The sequence below is a fragment of the Ambystoma mexicanum genome, unplaced genomic scaffold (genome assembly GCF_040938575.1).
Source record: "Ambystoma mexicanum isolate Mex_15411 unplaced genomic scaffold, UKY_AmexF1_1 Mex_scaf20, whole genome shotgun sequence".
In the NCBI taxonomy this organism is placed as follows: Eukaryota; Metazoa; Chordata; class Amphibia; order Caudata; family Ambystomatidae; genus Ambystoma; species Ambystoma mexicanum.
This window is the reverse complement of record NW_027182434.1, coordinates 515,395-535,447: the sequence shown is the minus strand read 5'-3', so window position 1 is coordinate 535,447 and position 20,053 is coordinate 515,395. Positions and strand designations below refer to the sequence as shown.

Genomic DNA, 20,053 nt, shown 5'->3' with positions numbered 1-20,053 from the left:
AGCCCAGGGGTTTCTTTGACTGTCCTAAGCCCACAGGGACTTTGCCGTCCTCAGCTCATGAGACTTGAGATGGGTAGCTTGATTTGCTGAGGAAATGCGGGATGACAGATTCAACTCTGGAGTCAAACATAGCCCGGAACTATCGCCTTAAACTGAGTTTTAAGCCTGGTGCCGATAAAAAGAAAGAAATTAGCCTTAGATCGGGCAAGCCGTTTGACGGGGGAAAATGAGACCCCCTAGGCCATCTAGGTGGTCGCTGGATGCTGTGCAGACATCAGCAGCTGTTCATTTCATGCCCTCACGTCTCCTCGTTAGTATAGTGGTCAGTATCCCCGCCTGTCACGCGGGAGACCGGGGTTCAATTCCCCGACGGGGAGGTTAAACCTTTTCTGGATTTTTTTTAGTTCTTGACAAATATTCTTGAAGATTAGGCTGAGTCAAGTAGGGAATGGGTGCCAAGAACTGACTCTTTAAGAAAAAAGCACCGGCAACGCTAGTCATCGTACAATATTTGTGCACAATTGCTTACATTAGGCGGCCGGTCCACTTTATTGAGTCCCCCTCAGCACCATTTAGTGCTCCTGTTGTCTGCGAAGTCCAAATTGTAACCCTGAATCAGTTCCTCTTCTGACCCTTTGTATCATGTTACATGACGAGTAATGATCACCTGTTAGCTTTATCCCTAATTATAACTCTCACTCTTTCCCTGCATCTAACCCTAGCTCTAATCCCATCATTAACCTCGGTCCGGGCACACGCGTGAACCCTTACTCTCATCTCAGCCTCTCCTGGTGATACATCACACCTGGGATCGTTTGCTCCCTGTGGGCTGTGGGAAATTTGCTACCAGCACGCCCTGGAAGTGGGGCTCATTCCGCTGCAACGGGAGGTCTTCCCAGGACGCGTCACAGCTCAACGCAAGAGCTCCTGGGTTTCGAAGGCTCTTGCAGCAAGCCTTCACAAAGCAGCAGGGAGCGCCGTTCCAGATGGGAAACTTGAGACTGGATGTCCAGAAAAGCAAGACGTCAGAAGCGAAACCTTTTTCCTGCAGGGTGTGGCATACCATCCGCTTGCTCATTGCGACAGAGCTGGCACTAATGAAGGAAGAGGTCAACGTTACGTTCTTCTTTAAAATGCAAGGCCAGGAAAAGTGGCAGCGGTGGGATTTGAACCCACGCCTCCGAAGAGACTGGAGCCTTAATCCAGCACCTTAGACCGCTCGGCCACGCTACCTCCCTGCTAGTCGCCGAAAGCGGAACTTGACCCGTTGCCCGGCCCGCTTTAGTGCTTTGCCTTTTCTCCTTGGAAAGTCTGGAGACAGGCAGTGGAAGGGCAGGCAAACTGTCAGGTGCGCAGAGGAGGGGAGACCATGAGGCAAGGTGGGAGTTGGGGGCAAGAAGTGAGAAAAAAACTAATCGCAAGCTAGGGCAGGATTCGGAAAGTGAAGCCGAAAAGGGGCTTAGCATGCAGCCCAGGGGTTTCTTTGACTGTCCTAAGCCCACAGGGACTTTGCCGTCCTCAGCTCATGAGACTTGAGATGGGTAGCTTGATTTGCTGAGGAAATGCGGGATGACAGATTCAACTCTGGAGTCAAACATAGCCCGGAACTATCGCCTTAAACTGAGTTTTAAGCCTGGTGCCGATAAAAAGAAAGAAATTAGCCTTAGATCGGGCAAGCCGTTTGACGGGGGAAAATGAGACCCCCTAGGCCATCTAGGTGGTCGCTGGATGCTGTGCAGACATCAGCAGCTGTTCATTTCATGCCCTCACGTCTCCTCGTTAGTATAGTGGTCAGTATCCCCGCCTGTCACGCGGGAGACCGGCCCCGACGGGGAGGTTAAACCTTTTCTGGATTTTTTTTAGTTCTTGACAAATATTCTTGAAGATTAGGCTGAGTCAAGTAGGGAATGGGTGCCAAGAACTGACTCTTTAAGAAAAAAGCACCGGCAACGCTAGTCATCGTACAATATTTGTGCACAATTGCTTACATTAGGCGGCCGGTCCACTTTATTGAGTCCCCCTCAGCACCATTTAGTGCTCCTGTTGTCTGCGAAGTCCAAATTGTAACCCTGAATCAGTTCCTCTTCTGACCCTTTGTATCATGTTACATGACGAGTACTGATCACCTGTTAGCTTTATCCCTAATTATAACTCTCACTCTTTCCCTGCATCTAACCCTAGCTCTAATCCCATCATTAACCTCGGTCCGGGCACACGCGTGAACCCTTACTCTCATCTCAGCCTCTCCTGGTGATACATCACACCTGGGATCGTTTGCTCCCTGTGGGCTGTGGGAAATTTGCTACCAGCACGCCCTGGAAGTGGGGCTCATTCCGCTGCAACGGGAGGTCTTCCCAGGACGCGTCACAGCTCAACGCAAGAGCTCCTGGGTTTCGAAGGCTCTTGCAGCAAGCCTTCACAAAGCAGCAGGGAGCGCCGTTCCAGATGGGAAACTTGAGACTGGATGTCCAGAAAAGCAAGACGTCAGAAGCGAAACCTTTTTCCTGCAGGGTGTGGCATACCATCCGCTTGCTCATTGCGACAGAGGTGGCACTAATGAAGGAAGAGGTCAACGTTACGTTCTTCTTTAAAATGCAAGGCCAGGAAAAGTGGCAGCGGTGGGATTTGAACCCACGCCTCCGAAGAGACTGGAGCCTTAATCCAGCGCCTTAGACCGCTCGGCCACGCTACCTCCCTGCTAGTCGCCGAAAGCGGAACTTGACCCGTTGCCCGGCCCGCTTTAGTGCTTTGCCTTTTCTCCTTGGAAAGTCTGGAGACAGGCAGTGGAAGGGCAGGCAAACTGTCAGGTGCGCAGAGGAGGGGAGACCATGAGGCAAGGTGGGAGATGGGGGCAAGAAGTGAGAAAAAAACTAATCGCAAGCTAGGGCAGGATTCGGAAAGTGAAGCCGAAAAGGGGCTTAGCATGCAGCCCAGGGGTTTCTTTGACTGTCCTAAGCCCACAGGGACTTTGCCGTCCTCAGCTCATGAGACTTGAGATGGGTAGCTTGATTTGCTGAGGAAATGCGGGATGACAGATTCAACTCTGGAGTCAAACATAGCCCGGAACTATCGCCTTAAACTGAGTTTTAAGCCTGGTGCCGATAAAAAGAAAGAAATTAGCCTTAGATCGGGCAAGCCGTTTGACGGGGGAAAATGAGACCCCCTAGGCCATCTAGGTGGTCGCTGGATGCTGTGCAGACATCAGCAGCTGTTCATTTCATGCCCTCACGTCTCCTCGTTAGTATAGTGGTCAGTATCCCGAGACCGGGGTTCAATTCCCCGACGGGGAGGTTAAACCTTTTCTGGATTTTTTTTAGTTCTTGACAAATATTCTTGAAGATTAGGCTGAGTCAAGTAGGGAATGGGTGCCAAGAACTGACTCTTTAAGAAAAAAGCACCGGCAACGCTAGTCATCGTACAATATTTGTGCACAATTGCTTACATTAGGCGGCCGGTCCACTTTATTGAGTCCCCCTCAGCACCATTTAGTGCTCCTGTTGTCTGCGAAGTCCAAATTGTAACCCTGAATCAGTTCCTCTTCTGACCCTTTGTATCATGTTACATGACGAGTAATGATCACCTGTTAGCTTTATCCCTAATTATAACTCTCACTCTTTCCCTGCATCTAACCCTAGCTCTAATCCCATCATTAACCTCGGTCCGGGCACACGCGTGAACCCTTACTCTCATCTCAGCCTCTCCTGGTGATACATCACACCTGGGATCGTTTGCTCCCTGTGGGCTGTGGGAAATTTGCTACCAGCACGCCCTGGAAGTGGGGCTCATTCCGCTGCAACGGGAGGTCTTCCCAGGACGCGTCACAGCTCAACGCAAGAGCTCCTGGGTTTCGAAGGCTCTTGCAGCAAGCCTTCACAAAGCAGCAGGGAGCGCCGTTCCAGATGGGAAACTTGAGACTGGATGTCCAGAAAAGCAAGACGTCAGAAGCGAAACCTTTTTCCTGCAGGGTGTGGCATACCATCCGCTTGCTCATTGCGACAGAGCTGGCACTAATGAAGGAAGAGGTCAACGTTACGTTCTTCTTTAAAATGCAAGGCCAGGAAAAGTGGCAGCGGTGGGATTTGAACCCACGCCTCCGAAGAGACTGGAGCCTTAATCCAGCACCTTAGACCGCTCGGCCACGCTACCTCCCTGCTAGTCGCCGAAAGCGGAACTTGACCCGTTGCCCGGCCCGCTTTAGTGCTTTGCCTTTTCTCCTTGGAAAGTCTGGAGACAGGCAGTGGAAGGGCAGGCAAACTGTCAGGTGCGCAGAGGAGGGGAGACCATGAGGCAAGGTGGGAGTTGGGGGCAAGAAGTGAGAAAAAAACTAATCGCAAGCTAGGGCAGGATTCGGAAAGTGAAGCCGAAAAGGGGCTTAGCATGCAGCCCAGGGGTTTCTTTGACTGTCCTAAGCCCACAGGGACTTTGCCGTCCTCAGCTCATGAGACTTGAGATGGGTAGCTTGATTTGCTGAGGAAATGCGGGATGACAGATTCAACTCTGGAGTCAAACATAGCCCGGAACTATCGCCTTAAACTGAGTTTTAAGCCTGGTGCCGATAAAAAGAAAGAAATTAGCCTTAGATCGGGCAAGCCGTTTGACGGGGGAAAATGAGACCCCCTAGGCCATCTAGGTGGTCGCTGGATGCTGTGCAGACATCAGCAGCTGTTCATTTCATGCCCTCACGTCTCCTCGTTAGTATAGTGGTCAGTATCCCCGCCTGTCACGCGGGAGACCGGCCCCGACGGGGAGGTTAAACCTTTTCTGGATTTTTTTTAGTTCTTGACAAATATTCTTGAAGATTAGGCTGAGTCAAGTAGGGAATGGGTGCCAAGAACTGACTCTTTAAGAAAAAAGCACCGGCAACGCTAGTCATCGTACAATATTTGTGCACAATTGCTTACATTAGGCGGCCGGTCCACTTTATTGAGTCCCCCTCAGCACCATTTAGTGCTCCTGTTGTCTGCGAAGTCCAAATTGTAACCCTGAATCAGTTCCTCTTCTGACCCTTTGTATCATGTTACATGACGAGTACTGATCACCTGTTAGCTTTATCCCTAATTATAACTCTCACTCTTTCCCTGCATCTAACCCTAGCTCTAATCCCATCATTAACCTCGGTCCGGGCACACGCGTGAACCCTTACTCTCATCTCAGCCTCTCCTGGTGATACATCACACCTGGGATCGTTTGCTCCCTGTGGGCTGTGGGAAATTTGCTACCAGCACGCCCTGGAAGTGGGGCTCATTCCGCTGCAACGGGAGGTCTTCCCAGGACGCGTCACAGCTCAACGCAAGAGCTCCTGGGTTTCGAAGGCTCTTGCAGCAAGTCTTCACAAAGCAGCAGGGAGCGCCGTTCCAGATGGGAAACTTGAGACTGGATGTCCAGAAAAGCAAGACGTCAGAAGCGAAACCTTTTTCCTGCAGGGTGTGGCATACCATCCGCTTGCTCATTGCGACAGAGGTGGCACTAATGAAGGAAGAGGTCAACGTTACGTTCTTCTTTAAAATGCAAGGCCAGGAAAAGTGGCAGCGGTGGGATTTGAACCCACGCCTCCGAAGAGACTGGAGCCTTAATCCAGCGCCTTAGACCGCTCGGCCACGCTACCTCCCTGCTAGTCGCCGAAAGCGGAACTTGACCCGTTGCCCGGCCCGCTTTAGTGCTTTGCCTTTTCTCCTTGGAAAGTCTGGAGACAGGCAGTGGAAGGGCAGGCAAACTGTCAGGTGCGCAGAGGAGGGGAGACCATGAGGCAAGGTGGGAGATGGGGGCAAGAAGTGAGAAAAAAACTAATCGCAAGCTAGGGCAGGATTCGGAAAGTGAAGCCGAAAAGGGGCTTAGCATGCAGCCCAGGGGTTTCTTTGACTGTCCTAAGCCCACAGGGACTTTGCCGTCCTCAGCTCATGAGACTTGAGATGGGTAGCTTGATTTGCTGAGGAAATGCGGGATGACAGATTCAACTCTGGAGTCAAACATAGCCCGGAACTATCGCCTTAAACTGAGTTTTAAGCCTGGTGCCGATAAAAAGAAAGAAATTAGCCTTAGATCGGGCAAGCCGTTTGACGGGGGAAAATGAGACCCCCTAGGCCATCTAGGTGGTCGCTGGATGCTGTGCAGACATCAGCAGCTGTTCATTTCATGCCCTCACGTCTCCTCGTTAGTATAGTGGTCAGTATCCCCGCCTGTCACGCGGGAGACCGGGGTTCAATTCCCCGACGGGGAGGTTAAACCTTTTCTGGATTTTTTTTAGTTCTTGACAAATATTCTTGAAGATTAGGCTGTCAAGTAGGGAATGGGTGCCAAGAACTGACTCTTTAAGAAAAAAGCACCGGCAACGCTAGTCATCGTACAATATTTGTGCACAATTGCTTACATTAGGCGGCCGGTCCACTTTATTGAGTCCCCCTCAGCACCATTTAGTGCTCCTGTTGTCTGCGAAGTCCAAATTGTAACCCTGAATCAGTTCCTCTTCTGACCCTTTGTATCATGTTACATGACGAGTAATGATCACCTGTTAGCTTTATCCCTAATTATAACTCTCACTCTTTCCCTGCATCTAACCCTAGCTCTAATCCCATCATTAACCTCGGTCCGGGCACACGCGTGAACCCTTACTCTCATCTCAGCCTCTCCTGGTGATACATCACACCTGGGATCGTTTGCTCCCTGTGGGCTGTGGGAAATTTGCTACCAGCACGCCCTGGAAGTGGGGCTCATTCCGCTGCAACGGGAGGTCTTCCCAGGACGCGTCACAGCTCAACGCAAGAGCTCCTGGGTTTCGAAGGCTCTTGCAGCAAGCCTTCACAAAGCAGCAGGGAGCGCCGTTCCAGATGGGAAACTTGAGACTGGATGTCCAGAAAAGCAAGACGTCAGAAGCGAAACCTTTTTCCTGCAGGGTGTGGCATACCATCCGCTTGCTCATTGCGACAGAGGTGGCACTAATGAAGGAAGAGGTCAACGTTACGTTCTTCTTTAAAATGCAAGGCCAGGAAAAGTGGCAGCGGTGGGATTTGAACCCACGCCTCCGAAGAGACTGGAGCCTTAATCCAGCGCCTTAGACCGCTCGGCCACGCTACCTCCCTGCTAGTCGCCGAAAGCGGAACTTGACCCGTTGCCCGGCCCGCTTTAGTGCTTTGCCTTTTCTCCTTGGAAAGTCTGGAGACAGGCAGTGGAAGGGCAGGCAAACTGTCAGGTGCGCAGAGGAGGGGAGACCATGAGGCAAGGTGGGAGATGGGGGCAAGAAGTGAGAAAAAAACTAATCGCAAGCTAGGGCAGGATTCGGAAAGTGAAGCCGAAAAGGGGCTTAGCATGCAGCCCAGGGGTTTCTTTGACTGTCCTAAGCCCACAGGGACTTTGCCGTCCTCAGCTCATGAGACTTGAGATGGGTAGCTTGATTTGCTGAGGAAATGCGGGATGACAGATTCAACTCTGGAGTCAAACATAGCCCGGAACTATCGCCTTAAACTGAGTTTTAAGCCTGGTGCCGATAAAAAGAAAGAAATTAGCCTTAGATCGGGCAAGCCGTTTGACGGGGGAAAATGAGACCCCCTAGGCCATCTAGGTGGTCGCTGGATGCTGTGCAGACATCAGCAGCTGTTCATTTCATGCCCTCACGTCTCCTCGTTAGTATAGTGGTCAGTGGGGTTCAATTCCCCGACGGGGAGGTTAAACCTTTTCTGGATTTTTTTTAGTTCTTGACAAATATTCTTGAAGATTAGGCTGAGTCAAGTAGGGAATGGGTGCCAAGAACTGACTCTTTAAGAAAAAAGCACCGGCAACGCTAGTCATCGTACAATATTTGTGCACAATTGCTTACATTAGGCGGCCGGTCCACTTTATTGAGTCCCCCTCAGCACCATTTAGTGCTCCTGTTGTCTGCGAAGTCCAAATTGTAACCCTGAATCAGTTCCTCTTCTGACCCTTTGTATCATGTTACATGACGAGTAATGATCACCTGTTAGCTTTATCCCTAATTATAACTCTCACTCTTTCCCTGCATCTAACCCTAGCTCTAATCCCATCATTAACCTCGGTCCGGGCACACGCGTGAACCCTTACTCTCATCTCAGCCTCTCCTGGTGATACAACACACCTGGGATCGTTTGCTCCCTGTGGGCTGTGGGAAATTTGCTACCAGCACGCCCTGGAAGTGGGGCTCATTCCGCTGCAACGGGAGGTCTTCCCAGGACGCGTCACAGCTCAACGCAAGAGCTCCTGGGTTTCGAAGGCTCTTGCAGCAAGCCTTCACAAAGCAGCAGGGAGCGCCGTTCCAGATGGGAAACTTGAGACTGGATGTCCAGAAAAGCAAGACGTCAGAAGCGAAACCTTTTTCCTGCAGGGTGTGGCATACCATCCGCTTGCTCATTGCGACAGAGCTGGCACTAATGAAGGAAGAGGTCAACGTTACGTTCTTCTTTAAAATGCAAGGCCAGGAAAAGTGGCAGCGGTGGGATTTGAACCCACGCCTCCGAAGAGACTGGAGCCTTAACCCAGCACCTTAGACCGCTCGGCCACGCTACCTCCCTGCTAGTCGCCGAAAGCGGAACTTGACCCGTTGCCCGGCCCGCTTTAGTGCTTTGCCTTTTCTCCTTGGAAAGTCTGGAGACAGGCAGTGGAAGGGCAGGCAAACTGTCAGGTGCGCAGAGGAGGGGAGACCATGAGGCAAGGTGGGAGTTGGGGGCAAGAAGTGAGAAAAAAACTAATCGCAAGCTAGGGCAGGATTCGGAAAGTGAAGCCGAAAAGGGGCTTAGCATGCAGCCCAGGGGTTTCTTTGACTGTCCTAAGCCCACAGGGACTTTGCCGTCCTCAGCTCATGAGACTTGAGATGGGTAGCTTGATTTGCTGAGGAAATGCGGGATGACAGATTCAACTCTGGAGTCAAACATAGCCCGGAACTATCGCCTTAAACTGAGTTTTAAGCCTGGTGCCGATAAAAAGAAAGAAATTAGCCTTAGATCGGGCAAGCCGTTTGACGGGGGAAAATGAGACCCCCTAGGCCATCTAGGTGGTCGCTGGATGCTGTGCAGACATCAGCAGCTGTTCATTTCATGCCCTCACGTCTCCTCGTTAGTATAGTGGTCAGTATCCCCGCCTGTCACGCGGGAGACCGGGGAGGTTAAACCTTTTCTGGATTTTTTTTAGTTCTTGACAAATATTCTTGAAGATTAGGCTGAGTCAAGTAGGGAATGGGTGCCAAGAACTGACTCTTTAAGAAAAAAGCACCGGCAACGCTAGTCATCGTACAATATTTGTGCACAATTGCTTACATTAGGCGGCCGGTCCACTTTATTGAGTCCCCCTCAGCACCATTTAGTGCTCCTGTTGTCTGCGAAGTCCAAATTGTAACCCTGAATCAGTTCCTCTTCTGACCCTTTGTATCATGTTACATGACGAGTAATGATCACCTGTTAGCTTTATCCCTAATTATAACTCTCACTCTTTCCCTGCATCTAACCCTAGCTCTAATCCCATCATTAACCTCGGTCCGGGCACACGCGTGAACCCTTACTCTCATCTCAGCCTCTCCTGGTGATACATCACACCTGGGATCGTTTGCTCCCTGTGGGCTGTGGGAAATTTGCTACCAGCACGCCCTGGAAGTGGGGCTCATTCCGCTGCAACGGGAGGTCTTCCCAGGACGCGTCACAGCTCAACGCAAGAGCTCCTGGGTTTCGAAGGCTCTTGCAGCAAGCCTTCACAAAGCAGCAGGGAGCGCCGTTCCAGATGGGAAACTTGAGACTGGATGTCCAGAAAAGCAAGACGTCAGAAGCGAAACCTTTTTCCTGCAGGGTGTGGCATACCATCCGCTTGCTCATTGCGACAGAGGTGGCACTAATGAAGGAAGAGGTCAACGTTACGTTCTTCTTTAAAATGCAAGGCCAGGAAAAGTGGCAGCGGTGGGATTTGAACCCACGCCTCCGAAGAGACTGGAGCCTTAATCCAGCGCCTTAGACCGCTCGGCCACGCTACCTCCCTGCTAGTCGCCGAAAGCGGAACTTGACCCGTTGCCCGGCCCGCTTTAGTGCTTTGCCTTTTCTCCTTGGAAAGTCTGGAGACAGGCAGTGGAAGGGCAGGCAAACTGTCAGGTGCGCAGAGGAGGGGAGACCATGAGGCAAGGTGGGAGATGGGGGCAAGAAGTGAGAAAAAAACTAATCGCAAGCTAGGGCAGGATTCGGAAAGTGAAGCCGAAAAGGGGCTTAGCATGCAGCCCAGGGGTTTCTTTGACTGTCCTAAGCCCACAGGGACTTTGCCGTCCTCAGCTCATGAGACTTGAGATGGGTAGCTTGATTTGCTGAGGAAATGCGGGATGACAGATTCAACTCTGGAGTCAAACATAGCCCGGAACTATCGCCTTAAACTGAGTTTTAAGCCTGGTGCCGATAAAAAGAAAGAAATTAGCCTTAGATCGGGCAAGCCGTTTGACGGGGGAAAATGAGACCCCCTAGGCCATCTAGGTGGTCGCTGGATGCTGTGCAGACATCAGCAGCTGTTCATTTCATGCCCTCACGTCTCCTCGTTAGTATAGTGGTCAGTATCCCCGCCTGTCACGCGGGAGACCGGGGTTCAATTCCCCGACGGGGAGGTTAAACCTTTTCTGGATTTTTTTTAGTTCTTGACAAATATTCTTGAAGATTAGGCTGAGTCAAGTAGGGAATGGGTGCCAAGAACTGACTCTTTAAGAAAAAAGCACCGGCAACGCTAGTCATCGTACAATATTTGTGCACAATTGCTTACATTAGGCGGCCGGTCCACTTTATTGAGTCCCCCTCAGCACCATTTAGTGCTCCTGTTGTCTGCGAAGTCCAAATTGTAACCCTGAATCAGTTCCTCTTCTGACCCTTTGTATCATGTTACATGACGAGTAATGATCACCTGTTAGCTTTATCCCTAATTATAACTCTCACTCTTTCCCTGCATCTAACCCTAGCTCTAATCCCATCATTAACCTCGGTCCGGGCACACGCGTGAACCCTTACTCTCATCTCAGCCTCTCCTGGTGATACATCACACCTGGGATCGTTTGCTCCCTGTGGGCTGTGGGAAATTTGCTACCAGCACGCCCTGGAAGTGGGGCTCATTCCGCTGCAACGGGAGGTCTTCCCAGGACGCGTCACAGCTCAACGCAAGAGCTCCTGGGTTTCGAAGGCTCTTGCAGCAAGCCTTCACAAAGCAGCAGGGAGCGCCGTTCCAGATGGGAAACTTGAGACTGGATGTCCAGAAAAGCAAGACGTCAGAAGCGAAACCTTTTTCCTGCAGGGTGTGGCATACCATCCGCTTGCTCATTGCGACAGAGCTGGCACTAATGAAGGAAGAGGTCAACGTTACGTTCTTCTTTAAAATGCAAGGCCAGGAAAAGTGGCAGCGGTGGGATTTGAACCCACGCCTCCGAAGAGACTGGAGCCTTAATCCAGCACCTTAGACCGCTCGGCCACGCTACCTCCCTGCTAGTCGCCGAAAGCGGAACTTGACCCGTTGCCCGGCCCGCTTTAGTGCTTTGCCTTTTCTCCTTGGAAAGTCTGGAGACAGGCAGTGGAAGGGCAGGCAAACTGTCAGGTGCGCAGAGGAGGGGAGACCATGAGGCAAGGTGGGAGTTGGGGGCAAGAAGTGAGAAAAAAACTAATCGCAAGCTAGGGCAGGATTCGGAAAGTGAAGCCGAAAAGGGGCTTAGCATGCAGCCCAGGGGTTTCTTTGACTGTCCTAAGCCCACAGGGACTTTGCCGTCCTCAGCTCATGAGACTTGAGATGGGTAGCTTGATTTGCTGAGGAAATGCGGGATGACAGATTCAACTCTGGAGTCAAACATAGCCCGGAACTATCGCCTTAAACTGAGTTTTAAGCCTGGTGCCGATAAAAAGAAAGAAATTAGCCTTAGATCGGGCAAGCCGTTTGACGGGGGAAAATGAGACCCCCTAGGCCATCTAGGTGGTCGCTGGATGCTGTGCAGACATCAGCAGCTGTTCATTTCATGCCCTCACGTCTCCTCGTTAGTATAGTGGTCAGTATCCCCGCCTGTCACGCGGGAGACCGGCCCCGACGGGGAGGTTAAACCTTTTCTGGATTTTTTTTAGTTCTTGACAAATATTCTTGAAGATTAGGCTGAGTCAAGTAGGGAATGGGTGCCAAGAACTGACTCTTTAAGAAAAAAGCACCGGCAACGCTAGTCATCGTACAATATTTGTGCACAATTGCTTACATTAGGCGGCCGGTCCACTTTATTGAGTCCCCCTCAGCACCATTTAGTGCTCCTGTTGTCTGCGAAGTCCAAATTGTAACCCTGAATCAGTTCCTCTTCTGACCCTTTGTATCATGTTACATGACGAGTACTGATCACCTGTTAGCTTTATCCCTAATTATAACTCTCACTCTTTCCCTGCATCTAACCCTAGCTCTAATCCCATCATTAACCTCGGTCCGGGCACACGCGTGAACCCTTACTCTCATCTCAGCCTCTCCTGGTGATACATCACACCTGGGATCGTTTGCTCCCTGTGGGCTGTGGGAAATTTGCTACCAGCACGCCCTGGAAGTGGGGCTCATTCCGCTGCAACGGGAGGTCTTCCCAGGACGCGTCACAGCTCAACGCAAGAGCTCCTGGGTTTCGAAGGCTCTTGCAGCAAGCCTTCACAAAGCAGCAGGGAGCGCCGTTCCAGATGGGAAACTTGAGACTGGATGTCCAGAAAAGCAAGACGTCAGAAGCGAAACCTTTTTCCTGCAGGGTGTGGCATACCATCCGCTTGCTCATTGCGACAGAGGTGGCACTAATGAAGGAAGAGGTCAACGTTACGTTCTTCTTTAAAATGCAAGGCCAGGAAAAGTGGCAGCGGTGGGATTTGAACCCACGCCTCCGAAGAGACTGGAGCCTTAATCCAGCGCCTTAGACCGCTCGGCCACGCTACCTCCCTGCTAGTCGCCGAAAGCGGAACTTGACCCGTTGCCCGGCCCGCTTTAGTGCTTTGCCTTTTCTCCTTGGAAAGTCTGGAGACAGGCAGTGGAAGGGCAGGCAAACTGTCAGGTGCGCAGAGGAGGGGAGACCATGAGGCAAGGTGGGAGATGGGGGCAAGAAGTGAGAAAAAAACTAATCGCAAGCTAGGGCAGGATTCGGAAAGTGAAGCCGAAAAGGGGCTTAGCATGCAGCCCAGGGGTTTCTTTGACTGTCCTAAGCCCACAGGGACTTTGCCGTCCTCAGCTCATGAGACTTGAGATGGGTAGCTTGATTTGCTGAGGAAATGCGGGATGACAGATTCAACTCTGGAGTCAAACATAGCCCGGAACTATCGCCTTAAACTGAGTTTTAAGCCTGGTGCCGATAAAAAGAAAGAAATTAGCCTTAGATCGGGCAAGCCGTTTGACGGGGGAAAATGAGACCCCCTAGGCCATCTAGGTGGTCGCTGGATGCTGTGCAGACATCAGCAGCTGTTCATTTCATGCCCTCACGTCTCCTCGTTAGTATAGTGGTCAGTATCCCGAGACCGGGGTTCAATTCCCCGACGGGGAGGTTAAACCTTTTCTGGATTTTTTTTAGTTCTTGACAAATATTCTTGAAGATTAGGCTGAGTCAAGTAGGGAATGGGTGCCAAGAACTGACTCTTTAAGAAAAAAGCACCGGCAACGCTAGTCATCGTACAATATTTGTGCACAATTGCTTACATTAGGCGGCCGGTCCACTTTATTGAGTCCCCCTCAGCACCATTTAGTGCTCCTGTTGTCTGCGAAGTCCAAATTGTAACCCTGAATCAGTTCCTCTTCTGACCCTTTGTATCATGTTACATGACGAGTAATGATCACCTGTTAGCTTTATCCCTAATTATAACTCTCACTCTTTCCCTGCATCTAACCCTAGCTCTAATCCCATCATTAACCTCGGTCCGGGCACACGCGTGAACCCTTACTCTCATCTCAGCCTCTCCTGGTGATACATCACACCTGGGATCGTTTGCTCCCTGTGGGCTGTGGGAAATTTGCTACCAGCACGCCCTGGAAGTGGGGCTCATTCCGCTGCAACGGGAGGTCTTCCCAGGACGCGTCACAGCTCAACGCAAGAGCTCCTGGGTTTCGAAGGCTCTTGCAGCAAGCCTTCACAAAGCAGCAGGGAGCGCCGTTCCAGATGGGAAACTTGAGACTGGATGTCCAGAAAAGCAAGACGTCAGAAGCGAAACCTTTTTCCTGCAGGGTGTGGCATACCATCCGCTTGCTCATTGCGACAGAGCTGGCACTAATGAAGGAAGAGGTCAACGTTACGTTCTTCTTTAAAATGCAAGGCCAGGAAAAGTGGCAGCGGTGGGATTTGAACCCACGCCTCCGAAGAGACTGGAGCCTTAATCCAGCACCTTAGACCGCTCGGCCACGCTACCTCCCTGCTAGTCGCCGAAAGCGGAACTTGACCCGTTGCCCGGCCCGCTTTAGTGCTTTGCCTTTTCTCCTTGGAAAGTCTGGAGACAGGCAGTGGAAGGGCAGGCAAACTGTCAGGTGCGCAGAGGAGGGGAGACCATGAGGCAAGGTGGGAGTTGGGGGCAAGAAGTGAGAAAAAAACTAATCGCAAGCTAGGGCAGGATTCGGAAAGTGAAGCCGAAAAGGGGCTTAGCATGCAGCCCAGGGGTTTCTTTGACTGTCCTAAGCCCACAGGGACTTTGCCGTCCTCAGCTCATGAGACTTGAGATGGGTAGCTTGATTTGCTGAGGAAATGCGGGATGACAGATTCAACTCTGGAGTCAAACATAGCCCGGAACTATCGCCTTAAACTGAGTTTTAAGCCTGGTGCCGATAAAAAGAAAGAAATTAGCCTTAGATCGGGCAAGCCGTTTGACGGGGGAAAATGAGACCCCCTAGGCCATCTAGGTGGTCGCTGGATGCTGTGCAGACATCAGCAGCTGTTCATTTCATGCCCTCACGTCTCCTCGTTAGTATAGTGGTCAGTATCCCCGCCTGTCACGCGGGAGACCGGCCCCGACGGGGAGGTTAAACCTTTTCTGGATTTTTTTTAGTTCTTGACAAATATTCTTGAAGATTAGGCTGAGTCAAGTAGGGAATGGGTGCCAAGAACTGACTCTTTAAGAAAAAAGCACCGGCAACGCTAGTCATCGTACAATATTTGTGCACAATTGCTTACATTAGGCGGCCGGTCCACTTTATTGAGTCCCCCTCAGCACCATTTAGTGCTCCTGTTGTCTGCGAAGTCCAAATTGTAACCCTGAATCAGTTCCTCTTCTGACCCTTTGTATCATGTTACATGACGAGTACTGATCACCTGTTAGCTTTATCCCTAATTATAACTCTCACTCTTTCCCTGCATCTAACCCTAGCTCTAATCCCATCATTAACCTCGGTCCGGGCACACGCGTGAACCCTTACTCTCATCTCAGCCTCTCCTGGTGATACATCACACCTGGGATCGTTTGCTCCCTGTGGGCTGTGGGAAATTTGCTACCAGCACGCCCTGGAAGTGGGGCTCATTCCGCTGCAACGGGAGGTCTTCCCAGGACGCGTCACAGCTCAACGCAAGAGCTCCTGGGTTTCGAAGGCTCTTGCAGCAAGTCTTCACAAAGCAGCAGGGAGCGCCGTTCCAGATGGGAAACTTGAGACTGGATGTCCAGAAAAGCAAGACGTCAGAAGCGAAACCTTTTTCCTGCAGGGTGTGGCATACCATCCGCTTGCTCATTGCGACAGAGGTGGCACTAATGAAGGAAGAGGTCAACGTTACGTTCTTCTTTAAAATGCAAGGCCAGGAAAAGTGGCAGCGGTGGGATTTGAACCCACGCCTCCGAAGAGACTGGAGCCTTAATCCAGCGCCTTAGACCGCTCGGCCACGCTACCTCCCTGCTAGTCGCCGAAAGCGGAACTTGACCCGTTGCCCGGCCCGCTTTAGTGCTTTGCCTTTTCTCCTTGGAAAGTCTGGAGACAGGCAGTGGAAGGGCAGGCAAACTGTCAGGTGCGCAGAGGAGGGGAGACCATGAGGCAAGGTGGGAGATGGGGGCAAGAAGTGAGAAAAAAACTAATCGCAAGCTAGGGCAGGATTCGGAAAGTGAAGCCGAAAAGGGGCTTAGCATGCAGCCCAGGGGTTTCTTTGACTGTCCTAAGCCCACAGGGACTTTGCCGTCCTCAGCTCATGAGACTTGAGATGGGTAGCTTGATTTGCTGAGGAAATGCGGGATGACAGATTCAACTCTGGAGTCAAACATAGCCCGGAACTATCGCCTTAAACTGAGTTTTAAGCCTGGTGCCGATAAAAAGAAAGAAATTAGCCTTAGATCGGGCAAGCCGTTTGACGGGGGAAAATGAGACCCCCTAGGCCATCTAGGTGGTCGCTGGATGCTGTGCAGACATCAGCAGCTGTTCATTTCATGCCCTCACGTCTCCTCGTTAGTATAGTGGTCAGTATCCCCGCCTGTCACGCGGGAGACCGGGGTTCAATTCCCCGACGGGGAGGTTAAACCTTTTCTGGATTTTTTTTAGTTCTTGACAAATATTCTTGAAGATTAGGCTGTCAAGTAGGGAATGGGTGCCAAGAACTGACTCTTTAAGAAAAAAGCACCGGCAACGCTAGTCATCGTACAATATTTGTGCACAATTGCTTACATTAGGCGGCCGGTCCACTTTATTGAGTCCCCCTCAGCACCATTTAGTGCTCCTGTTGTCTGCGAAGTCCAAATTGTAACCCTGAATCAGTTCCTCTTCTGACCCTTTGTATCATGTTACATGACGAGTAATGATCACCTGTTAGCTTTATCCCTAATTATAACTCTCACTCTTTCCCTGCATCTAACCCTAGCTCTAATCCCATCATTAACCTCGGTCCGGGCACACGCGTGAACCCTTACTCTCATCTCAGCCTCTCCTGGTGATACATCACACCTGGGATCGTTTGCTCCCTGTGGGCTGTGGGAAATTTGCTACCAGCACGCCCTGGAAGTGGGGCTCATTCCGCTGCAACGGGAGGTCTTCCCAGGACGCGTCACAGCTCAACGCAAGAGCTCCTGGGTTTCGAAGGCTCTTGCAGCAAGCCTTCACAAAGCAGCAGGGAGCGCCGTTCCAGATGGGAAACTTGAGACTGGATGTCCAGAAAAGCAAGACGTCAGAAGCGAAACCTTTTTCCTGCAGGGTGTGGCATACCATCCGCTTGCTCATTGCGACAGAGGTGGCACTAATGAAGGAAGAGGTCAACGTTACGTTCTTCTTTAAAATGCAAGGCCAGGAAAAGTGGCAGCGGTGGGATTTGAACCCACGCCTCCGAAGAGACTGGAGCCTTAATCCAGCGCCTTAGACCGCTCGGCCACGCTACCTCCCTGCTAGTCGCCGAAAGCGGAACTTGACCCGTTGCCCGGCCCGCTTTAGTGCTTTGCCTTTTCTCCTTGGAAAGTCTGGAGACAGGCAGTGGAAGGGCAGGCAAACTGTCAGGTGCGCAGAGGAGGGGAGACCATGAGGCAAGGTGGGAGATGGGGGCAAGAAGTGAGAAAAAAACTAATCGCAAGCTAGGGCAGGATTCGGAAAGTGAAGCCGAAAAGGGGCTTAGCATGCAGCCCAGGGGTTTCTTTGACTGTCCTAAGCCCACAGGGACTTTGCCGTCCTCAGCTCATGAGACTTGAGATGGGTAGCTTGATTTGCTGAGGAAATGCGGGATGACAGATTCAACTCTGGAGTCAAACATAGCCCGGAACTATCGCCTTAAACTGAGTTTTAAGCCTGGTGCCGATAAAAAGAAAGAAATTAGCCTTAGATCGGGCAAGCCGTTTGACGGGGGAAAATGAGACCCCCTAGGCCATCTAGGTGGTCGCTGGATGCTGTGCAGACATCAGCAGCTGTTCATTTCATGCCCTCACGTCTCCTCGTTAGTATAGTGGTCAGTATCCCCGCCTGTCACGCGGGAGACCGGGGTTCAATTCCCCGACGGGGAGGTTAAACCTTTTCTGGATTTTTTTTAGTTCTTGACAAATATTCTTGAAGATTAGGCTGAGTCAAGTAGGGAATGGGTGCCAAGAACTGACTCTTTAAGAAAAAAGCACCGGCAACGCTAGTCATCGTACAATATTTGTGCACAATTGCTTACATTAGGCGGCCGGTCCACTTTATTGAGTCCCCCTCAGCACCATTTAGTGCTCCTGTTGTCTGCGAAGTCCAAATTGTAACCCTGAATCAGTTCCTCTTCTGACCCTTTGTATCATGTTACATGACGAGTAATGATCACCTGTTAGCTTTATCCCTAATTATAACTCTCACTCTTTCCCTGCATCTAACCCTAGCTCTAATCCCATCATTAACCTCGGTCCGGGCACACGCGTGAACCCTTACTCTCATCTCAGCCTCTCCTGGTGATACAACACACCTGGGATCGTTTGCTCCCTGTGGGCTGTGGGAAATTTGCTACCAGCACGCCCTGGAAGTGGGGCTCATTCCGCTGCAACGGGAGGTCTTCCCAGGACGCGTCACAGCTCAACGCAAGAGCTCCTGGGTTTCGAAGGCTCTTGCAGCAAGCCTTCACAAAGCAGCAGGGAGCGCCGTTCCAGATGGGAAACTTGAGACTGGATGTCCAGAAAAGCAAGACGTCAGAAGCGAAACCTTTTTCCTGCAGGGTGTGGCATACCATCCGCTTGCTCATTGCGACAGAGCTGGCACTAATGAAGGAAGAGGTCAACGTTACGTTCTTCTTTAAAATGCAAGGCCAGGAAAAGTGGCAGCGGTGGGATTTGAACCCACGCCTCCGAAGAGACTGGAGCCTTAACCCAGCACCTTAGACCGCTCGGCCACGCTACCTCCCTGCTAGTCGCCGAAAGCGGAACTTGACCCGTTGCCCGGCCCGCTTTAGTGCTTTGCCTTTTCTCCTTGGAAAGTCTGGAGACAGGCAGTGGAAGGGCAGGCAAACTGTCAGGTGCGCAGAGGAGGGGAGACCATGAGGCAAGGTGGGAGTTGGGGGCAAGAAGTGAGAAAAAAACTAATCGCAAGCTAGGGCAGGATTCGGAAAGTGAAGCCGAAAAGGGGCTTAGCATGCAGCCCAGGGGTTTCTTTGACTGTCCTAAGCCCACAGGGACTTTGCCGTCCTCAGCTCATGAGACTTGAGATGGGTAGCTTGATTTGCTGAGGAAATGCGGGATGACAGATTCAACTCTGGAGTCAAACATAGCCCGGAACTATCGCCTTAAACTGAGTTTTAAGCCTGGTGCCGATAAAAAGAAAGAAATTAGCCTTAGATCGGGCAAGCCGTTTGACGGGGGAAAATGAGACCCCCTAGGCCATCTAGGTGGTCGCTGGATGCTGTGCAGACATCAGCAGCTGTTCATTTCATGCCCTCACGTCTCCTCGTTAGTATAGTGGTCAGTATCCCCGCCTGTCACGCGGGAGACCGGGGAGGTTAAACCTTTTCTGGATTTTTTTTAGTTCTTGACAAATATTCTTGAAGATTAGGCTGAGTCAAGTAGGGAATGGGTGCCAAGAACTGACTCTTTAAGAAAAAAGCACCGGCAACGCTAGTCATCGTACAATATTTGTGCACAATTGCTTACATTAGGCGGCCGGTCCACTTTATTGAGTCCCCCTCAGCACCATTTAGTGCTCCTGTTGTCTGCGAAGTCCAAATTGTAACCCTGAATCAGTTCCTCTTCTGACCCTTTGTATCATGTTACATGACGAGTAATGATCACCTGTTAGCTTTATCCCTAATTATAACTCTCACTCTTTCCCTGCATCTAACCCTAGCTCTAATCCCATCATTAACCTCGGTCCGGGCACACGCGTGAACCCTTACTCTCATCTCAGCCTCTCCTGGTGATACATCACACCTGGGATCGTTTGCTCCCTGTGGGCTGTGGGAAATTTGCTACCAGCACGCCCTGGAAGTGGGGCTCATTCCGCTGCAACGGGAGGTCTTCCCAGGACGCGTCACAGCTCAACGCAAGAGCTCCTGGGTTTCGAAGGCTCTTGCAGCAAGCCTTCACAAAGCAGCAGGGAGCGCCGTTCCAGATGGGAAACTTGAGACTGGATGTCCAGAAAAGCAAGACGTCAGAAGCGAAACCTTTTTCCTGCAGGGTGTGGCATACCATCCGCTTGCTCATTGCGACAGAGGTGGCACTAA

General features: G+C 51.2%; 5 non-coding genes across 5 annotated transcripts; all 5 read left to right on the top strand.

Annotated features, from left to right (window-relative positions):
* The first annotated feature begins 305 nt into the window (after positions 1 to 305).
* Positions 306 to 377, top strand: TRNAD-GUC (transfer RNA aspartic acid (anticodon GUC)). Its single transcript has one exon. It is a non-coding gene; the product is annotated as a tRNA-Asp (tRNA).
* A 5,768-nt stretch (positions 378 to 6,145) lies between these two features.
* On the top strand, positions 6,146 to 6,217 carry TRNAD-GUC (transfer RNA aspartic acid (anticodon GUC)). The gene has a single exon. It is a non-coding gene; the product is annotated as a tRNA-Asp (tRNA).
* A 4,287-nt stretch (positions 6,218 to 10,504) lies between these two features.
* On the top strand, positions 10,505 to 10,576 carry TRNAD-GUC (transfer RNA aspartic acid (anticodon GUC)). Its single transcript has one exon. It is a non-coding gene; the product is annotated as a tRNA-Asp (tRNA).
* A 5,768-nt stretch (positions 10,577 to 16,344) lies between these two features.
* Positions 16,345 to 16,416, top strand: TRNAD-GUC (transfer RNA aspartic acid (anticodon GUC)). Its single transcript has one exon. It is a non-coding gene; the product is annotated as a tRNA-Asp (tRNA).
* Positions 16,417 to 17,810: 1,394 nt separating this feature from the next.
* TRNAD-GUC (transfer RNA aspartic acid (anticodon GUC)) lies at positions 17,811 to 17,882 on the top strand. Its single transcript has one exon. It is a non-coding gene; the product is annotated as a tRNA-Asp (tRNA).
* Positions 17,883 to 20,053: the final 2,171 nt, after the last annotated feature.